This window comes from Platalea leucorodia, assembly GCF_965183815.1.
Source record: "Platalea leucorodia genome assembly, chromosome: 16".
Classification (NCBI taxonomy): domain Eukaryota; kingdom Metazoa; phylum Chordata; class Aves; order Pelecaniformes; family Threskiornithidae; genus Platalea; species Platalea leucorodia.
In genome coordinates this window covers 9,882,140-9,891,255 of record NC_138838.1, presented here as the reverse complement: position 1 = coordinate 9,891,255, position 9,116 = coordinate 9,882,140, and positions in this window count along the sequence as shown.

Sequence of the window (9,116 nt, the reverse complement as noted above, 5' to 3'; positions counted from 1 at the left end):
ACGCATAGGTGGCACTGGTGGCCATGGTCAGGATGTGGCCTTGGGGTCAGACGCCCCCCAGAAGGAAGGGATGAGGCAATCCTTGGGTTTTTCTCTCTTTTGGATTTTTTTCTTAATTTTCATAGCTGATGATAACATTTTTAGGAGTCTGCTTTGCAAACGGTGGGTCAGATTATACCCAGGGAGATGACGAAGGTGAGGAGACTGTGTCACCTCCCTCCATCCCACTGCCAAACCTGCCCCGGGCAGCGTGGGGACGGGCAGCCCCGCTCAGCCCTCCCGTCCTGCATCACCCTTAGGACAGGGCACGTCTGCTGCTCTGCACGGGTCGCACCCGGTTCCCGCATAGCCAGATTAGAGGATATTCAATATATTGATGTACAAGAGAAAGCTCTGGCTGAGTGACCCGCGCCTCCGCATCCCGCTGCCTTTAACCCTTCGGCTGCTGCCCAGAGCTCACTGGCAGGACTCTACACCTCCAGCCCCTCCTGCCACCCAGAAAAGTTGTCACCGGGGCTGGGGACATCCAGCCACATCGCCCACCTGCACCCTGCCTCTGGCTGTGTGCCTGTTTGCTAACCCGGTGTATCAGCCCAGGCTCCCTGCACGCAGTGGCAGTTTGGAGGGAGCGAGACCCAGGGAATGGCTGATTGCGAGCCATTCCCCGCCATCACCACAGAATTGAAAGCACCGTGTGAGCGTGGAGCCTCTCTCCTGCCATAACCAACGTTCCCCAGCCCCAGCCGGGCGCCACCGTGTCCCCACGCCGAGCCCCCAGCCCAGTTGGGGCCAAACCAAGCCACCATTGCAAGGGAACGAAACCAAAGCAATGGCCCAATACACCAGTGCTGCAAACGGAGCTCCGGGGCAAGGGCGCGATGGGATGAGCCAGGATCGGGATCTGCCCCGCGCTGCCAACGTGCTGGCCCCCACATCCCGCAGGGTCTCGTGCTTGTTGGGCTCCCCCCGGGTGACGCTGGTGTGCCGGGACACAGCCATCCGCCGGGCACAGGCACACGGGAGTTGCTCCACAGCCAACCCTCTGCTCACACTGATCGGTGGCGGAGGCTGGGACCAGCACAAGCCCCCCGCCACCCACCCTAGCCCCCCCGTGCCTGCCAGGGCAGCTGCATTTGGCCCATAGGGCACCCGCTGCCGCCTCCCGAGCACCCGGCGAGCTGGAGGAGATGCTGGTGGCCAGCAGCTCTGCCCAGAGCCCTTGCCAGAGCAATGCTGGCACTGAAAACGAAGGTCAGGCTTACAAAAAAGAAGAGGAAGGGAAGGGGAAAAGCAATGAAGGAAGCTGTACGGTCCTACCTGTCCTTTAGGAAGAGGCTCAGCACACAGATCATCCCTACTGCCTATTAAAGGCAAAAAACCACTCCAGGCTATGCATTTCCTAACTGCTCCGGGGCTCGGTGCATCCGGCGTGGGGACTGCAGCCGCTCGCTTCCCTGGGAGGAGGCTGCTGCCGCCTGAGTGGACGGGGAAGGAGAGGAGAAAGGAAAAGTGGGAAAAAAAAAATTAAAAAAAAATCAAGGAGTAGTCAAAAAGTGTATTAGAAGCAAATTTGGAAAGAAATCAATGGCTTGTAATTAGATTTGATTTTTCTTCACGTTTTGTTTGGCTGGGGGTTATGTATAGACTCTTTATATGAGCGGAGCGAAGAGATTAAAGCGCGGAGAACAGGTGCCGGATCACGAGCCGGTGGCCACCAAAGCATGACAGCTCCATCACCGCTGTCAGGAGGCACGGCAAACTAAACATATAAATAAATAAAGGGGAAACCATGCAGGGAGGAGATGGGCATTTGCTTATTTACTATTTTAGCTGCTGCTCCCCCTACCCACGCACGCAAACTGTCCTGTCAGCAGGAAAGGGGCCGTGCAGGGAAGGGGGCTGTGCCGAACGCCTGCCCGCTGCTCCGGCCCCGCTTGGGCCCCCAGGGCTAAAGCCCTCCTGGTGCCGTGGGGGACGCAGACGAGTCCTGCCCTGCACGGAGGGGCACACACAAGGATAGCAATGTCCCAAAAACCACGTAAAGGGACCCCCCACCATGTCCCTGCGGGCAGGGATGCTCCTGCACCCCCTCAAACCTTCACTGTCCTGCTCCGGCCAGCGGTGCAAGCCCAACACGGGTGCGTGGTCACTGGGAAATGAGAAAAGAGACCGCTTGTGCCAATTCATCTGGCATTTCCATCGGTATGTGCCTTTAAAACCACAGGTGTTTCTGTTTGAGGTTTTAGTTCTCCTCCTCTAAATGGGAACAACCCGTATGGTGCTTGGAAAGCCAAGCCAAGTCCCTGCCCACCATGGCGCAGGGGGACACCGGTGCACATCGCTAGTCCTTAGGTAAGCACGAGGCTGGAAAGCATGCCTCCCACGCACCGTCGCATGGTTTGATACGCCCAGCCTGCCGGTGAACCTCAGCCCTCCCCACACCCAGCAGCGCTGAGAAAAAGCCGCTTTTTCTTTCTTATTCAACCTGCTTCCTAAGGAGCCTTTCCACAGCTGGAAAGTCCAGCTCCACATGGCAGCATTTTCCAGCCAGAACTTGGGAAAAGGCGCAGTCTGTAGGGAAAGAGGATGGGAACCGCTGAGGGGCCTGGAGGGCTCCGGTGGGAGCCCGCGTGCAGCCGCAGACGTACACACAGGCAGAGGCTGGGATGCACTGTATGTGTGCACGTGTGTGCATATGCATACGTGTGTGCACGTGTGTGTGTATACACACATATATAATATATGTATACCCCCCCCGCATGGCTTTCAGTGTTGAGTTGCCAACTGTCACTCCTCATCCTCCAAAGCTGGGGGTTATTTTTTTTTACCCTTTAACCTTGAAAATTAACCTAAAACACAGGGCGCTGTACACATGACTTACTCAAATAAATTGCATCCTTAATTATGAACACCCTCCGCTCCTCGGTGCTCCAGGCCACGCTGCCCCAGCGGACACCCCCCTCCTGATGAGTGGTTATTGAACACGCGAACAACAATCAACACTAATTAAATACTCAGCTGTTGAGAGGAGACAATGTTTATCAAAAAATGCAAGAGGAGGGGAGCGCATCTTCTGTTTTCTATAATTAGTTAGCAATATTCCCCAGGCGGTCTTGGAAATCGAACTCGGGTTTGTTCACATCTGTTTGGCACAGGCAGACAAAGGCCACCGCGGCCCCGGTCCCCCTGTCCCCCCCCAGACTTACACCCCAGCGCAGCACCCGCACGGTGCCACCGCAGCCTCCCTGGCCAGCGGAGGAAGGCCACCTGCCCTCCTCATCCCCTCCACCGGTGTCACCGGTGGGGATTAGGACGTTCAAGGGGGGACAAGCCACCGGAGCAGCTGTCGGCTGCGGAGATCCTGTCCCGGGCCGTTACAGGCACTTGGGCAGGCGGCGGCATCCCAGCATCCTGGGGTCCCCCCACAGCCGACCCCGCAAACACGGGAGCTGCCGGGTGCTCGGAGAGGGTAGAAGGGGAAGGGTGAGGGCACAAGGTGTATACACCTTCCCTTGCACCCCGTTAAAAATGAACTCCTCACCAGCAGGAAATAATTTGAATGCAAATTTATATCTTTTAATTCTTGACTTTAATTCTTTAGTGGTTTTCAGCCAGGGAAGGGGCAGGACAAGGCCGTTAATTTCCCTCTGTCTCACGTTATTAGTGGCTTAAAGATCTACTCAGCGGCAGAGGACAAGAGTTAAAATTTCCCTGAAGGAGGGGAAATAAGGCGATTAGTGATCGCCAGGGTTTGAATACTGAAGCCTGGGAAGGGCTCCAGATAAGGCTGGTTTCATAGTTTGTACATGAATGCAGAACAACAGGAACAAGAAAAACTCTGTCATACTCTGCGCTCTGATATTTATCCAAGAGCTGCTGAAGAGTCCCTGTCCCGTAGACCCATACTAATATCACCCATCTTCCTACACACTGCTGATAGTACAGCCACCCTTGTAATGAAATAGGTTTGCTAAAGAAAACAACCTCAGGAAATGCTCTGAAGTTACTACGCTGGCAGGCTGCAAGCCCCTCGCGTACGCTCCTATAGAAACTGCTAGAGCTATACAACACGCTTACTACTACCACTTGTAGGCATCCCCCGCACGCAGGCACTCTGACACTATGCATCCAGATGGACATGAGCACCTTTCTGAAGTCTATCCCACTACATTAACAGTTCATCTTTCCAAACACTGTACATAATTCAATATTAACACACATTCTCCGTGCAGCATCATCCCCAGCCCAACCCCGCAGCGAGGCGGGGCAGCCGCATCCCCCCTGCCAGGAGGATGCTTGGGTGATGCTCGGCTGCCGATCCAGCGGGAGCACGAGCCCTGGGGACGTCCCTGCCGCAGCCCCCTCCCGCTCCTTGCCAGCAGCCGTTGCTTCCCAGCCTCGGCCCCGCTCGCCGCTTCGATCCGTCAATACTCGGCACAGTCGCTGGGAAGGGCAGGCAGGGCCCCAGCCCAGCCCCGATCGATAGGCAGCAGCCGCCGGCCCCGTGGGTGCTGCACTTGTTGAGCAAGGCTGCGGTGGAAGAAAAAGAAACCGCATTTAATATATTCCTCCTCCATACAAAGCCAAACCCAAATGTGTAGGAGCAAGCAGAAGGGCAGCAACATCTTTAGTGGCTCGCAGAGGCTGAATAATGGCAGCGAAAGCAAGTGCTGGGAGCCGGGGAGGAGCAGCGCCTCGGGACGTGAGCCCGTCCTGCAGCACGTCCGTAGCACCGCTCTTGGGCTTCAGCTGTTGCACCTGACACTGCTAATGGCATACAAGGTTTGGTAGTAAAATACACTGGAAAACATAGATTAAAGTTCAGGACAGCTCGGTGGTAGTGCTGGGCTCCCAGTCCTGCGCGCGTGTGGGTGACAAGGGCTTCGCCCCCTCTTTTCGGCCCCTCTTGCTCTAATCAGCAAGAGCAAAAGCTCGCTGGGGATCAGCACGTGGCTTCTCTTGGCAAGTTTGGAGGTTACAATAAACAGCAAATGATACTTTCACAGGACTTTTCATCCCAGGGATCTCAAACCACTTTTATTAAGACCAAGAATTAATCCATACTGCCTCCCTACGAGACAGTGAAGGACCGGTACCTGCCGCTCATCGATGGGACATCACTGCAGATGGGGAAAGGGGGGTGGCACCGGCACTGCGAGCCGGGACAAGCTGGGACGAGCTGGGATGAGCCGGGACAAGCTGGGACGAGCCGGGACGAGCCGGGACGAGCCGGGAGGAGCCAGGATGAGCCAGGACAAGCTGGGACGAGCCGGGACGAGCCGGGACGCTGGCAGAGCAGAAGCTGCCACTGCTGCGGATGCACTTTCCAACTCACTCGGCTCGTGGCGTCAGTGCTGCGGGTTTATATAACCAGACTCCACGATCAGTACATTGCCCTTACACTCCACTGTGATCTACACTAAATACCTACAATATTTCTGGTAGTAAACAATCTCCAAGACTCATTTCTTAGAGCAGCAGCAGATGGTCAAGAGCATTTCCTGAAATTGAATATTATAATGAATTTAGGATCGAAAAAATTTACATAATAATCTGGTTTAGATTCTGATAGTGAAGAAACCTACACAGAAACTGCTTCTTTTCAGCTATTTGAATTAAAGTATAAATCTTCAAGTACTTTAATTATAAACAAACTCTTTGCTATTCCAGATCCATGAGAGAAATTGAAAAATTAACTACCCAGCGAGGCTCAAGGCCACATGTCAGGCTTAATTCATCGGCGAGTTTACCTCTCGTGACCCGGCGGCTGGGCTCACCCAACGGCGCCTGGAGCGGGGTGCTCGGGGGCCACGCGGCCGTGCGCAGCCGGGTCGTGCCTGTTGCGCCTGGGTTGATTCGAGATTTGGCTGATCCTGTCAAGTCCCCATCAAACTGCACGGCCAGCACGATGCCACACCGGCTCGGCTCGGACTGGAAAGCTGCAGAGCTGCCCAGGGAAGGCAGGAGCTCTTGGATTGGGGTGGTATAACGGCCTTTGAGCGCATTGCTGCGGCGGGTCCCAGGTCTGCACCCACAGCCGGGGATGGGGATGGGTGGGGTGAAATGAGACAGGAGGGATGGGATGGCATGGGATGGCATGGCACGGGTGGGATGGCATGGGATGGCACAGGTGGGATGGCATGGGATGGGACAGGTGGGATGGGATGAGACAGGAGGGGACAAGACCATACCGCCCTGGGGATTAGCCGTGCCCAGATCCCGGGGGAGGAAGGGCCTCCAGAACAGGCACAAAGTCCCGGTCACGCACAGTCGCTGGGAACCGGGTCCCACCGTGCCTCCCCCTCGCACCCTCCACCCGCTCGGGGCGCCTGTGGTGAGGCTGCAAAGCCCCTCTCAGGGTCGTCTCCCCATCGTGGCACCCGGCACAACCCTGGCAAAACCCGCCCCGCGCAAAGCGCACCCCTGCGATGAGGCACAGGTGCCATCGGGTCCTCGGCTGGAGATGCTGCCGGGCATCCCTGGCAGCAGGGGGGCATCTGAAGGGGCAGCAAATACAGCAGGAATGGCCAGATTCCTTAAAAACAGTCCCAATTAATTTAAAAATAACAGAAAAGCATCCGGCCCAAAGCCAGCTGTCCTCCCCAGGGCCAGAGGAGCGAGCTCCGAGCTGGTCAGGACGGCCCGCGGCGGGCTGTGACGAACCCGCCGCCGGGGCCGCCGGCAGCCAGGGCTCCGGCAGAGACACCAGCCTCCTCCCGCGGTTGCTGGACCACAGGAAAATTTCACTTCCCGCCCTCATGCCGGGAGATGCAGAGGGCCTTTCCTTTTAGAAAAGCAAATATTTAGTCTAGATAAAAAATCCCGAGAGCGTTTTCCCCAGGTAATACTAGTAACTAAAATAATCACATTCACTTTGCTGGTTTAATTTTATATTTCCATTTCTACCTTATCTTTTTTCTGCAAGCATCATTAAACCACACCATAACAAAAATACATGAACTGTTATTCTTTCAAGAGAAGCCATAAACCACCTCAAAGCTTTTCAAGTTTATTCTTATCTCGTACATCTTCCTCTGGTTCTTTTTTTTTTTTTTTCCCTTCATGCATTTCAGAAAGGTAGTTTTCCCTAATGTTAAGAATAGTTGCATTGAAAATGAGATGCTGCCTCTGAAAAGTCCCTCTGGAGGATTAAATAAGTAAAATATAGCCAGAAAATAAACTGGAACCTCATTAAAATAATTTTGCAAGAAGAAATCCTACGTTACAATAGGTTTTCAATATCACTTAGAAAATTCTTAGAGTCATATATATATGTTCTTAATTCAGGACCTTCCATTAAAAAAGACATTACAGAGGGAACTGAAAGGCCATTTAGTACCCTTGTTTATATAAAAATGCATATTAGGCAGAGATGCCATCTCCAGCAAAAGACTTGTGATATAGTTTGAATAAGCTCCGCTTTGCTGAAAGGTGCTAATGAGGGTTGGCAAAGCTGCGAAGGCGCCGCCAGACACCACCACCTCATTTATTCTGCCGGGTAACGCGAACCCTCGCGCATCGCTCTTGCATCCCCCTCGCTTTTAACTACTCTCCCGCTTGCCGGTTCACCCGCAGCGCTGCTGGGGAGCCGGGGGCTCGCCCCGCCTCGGCTCAAGACTGTTTTATAGCACCGACTTGCTCCATCCTCAGCGGACAGGGACGGGGCTGTGCAAGCAGCTTGGTCCGGGGTTGCAAAACCACCTGATTCCCCCTCCGCTGCTGCTCGTGGGATGGCGCTTACATGCCAGGAATGATCCCAAATGGAAAAGGGGTAACTCTGCTTGCTGTAACTCTGTGTCACGTATATTTAATGTATGATACTATCCCATACCTTGACATAAGCATGCACAAGGACACCTGGCTGCAGCACTGCTGGGACAACCTCCATCCTGCGCTGCCTGCAGCATCGCTCCACCATCCGCTACTTGTTCTCACCCCGGGACCCCCTCGCTCCCGTCCCCACCTCCAGCTCCCCTCTCCTTTCTCTCTCCCACCACCCCAGCCCCACGCCGGTTCCCGACCGCCCGACGCCACGCAGGAAAAGGGGACGTTTCCCAAGCACCGGCACCTGCAGGTGAGGTGGCAGCGAGGGGTTGCTGCGGGGCCGGGGCTGCGTGGGTGTGCCCAGGCAAGTCTGCAAAGAAGGGCGTCGGCGTACAGCACCCCGACCCCGGGGAGGCTCGAAGGTACGAAGGAAAAGGCACATCTGCAGCCACAGCTTTCAAAATGGGAAAAACGATTGCAGTTTTGGGCAATGGAAAGGGGAGAGGAGGGGAAGCATCATTTGACTATTTGTTGCCTCCTGCAGGAGAAGCAGGCAGCGATTGCTCCCATAATTAATTAAACATTGGAATAGTGCTAATGATTTATATAGGCACGGAGGCTTCCACCCGAGGCCCTCCGAGCCCTCGGCAGCACCGGTCGCCCTGAGCTGCTCCATAGGGCTGAGCCCGTGGGCAGTTTGGTGCTCGGACACTTCAGTAACCCCTCGCAGGACCCTGAACCCGCAGGGTCAGGCAGTTCTTTTATCTGCTCTACAAACCTTTCAAAGGCAGCTTTGAAAATATTAGGAAAGGATATTTATACCCAACTGCAGGCACTACAGCTTCCGTCCGGGCAAGCGGACGCGAGAGGGGACCTGGAAGAGTCGGGGCCGGATCCATGAGACGCACGGGATGCGATGTTTGGATCTGCAGAGAAAACAGCTGAGCTACCGCTTCCCAAGCGCAGGGGAAACACTGCTGAGTTCACAGCTTCTAAAACAGGCCAGCGGAAAAAAAAATTGGCAGGTTTAATTTTGCATCAATTCACAGCGTATTGTTACATTTTTAAAGTATATAAAACTATTGATCATAAGCAAGGCAATTACTTCTGCTCACATTTAAAGGCACACGGCAGGCGATAAGGAGGGATCGCCGAGCCCACCCAGCCTTTTCACATGGAGGAGGCAAAAAACCTCCATCAGAAGGAAAAAGCCACGAGCGGAGGCTCCTCGTGCGTGAGCCCACGCACGCCTGTGGGGCTGGAGGTGTCTACACCAGAGTCGTGGTTAAATCATGGAAATTGCCAAGATGGGAACAGTTTTGGACATCCTACTTAACAGACAGGCGGGCCGA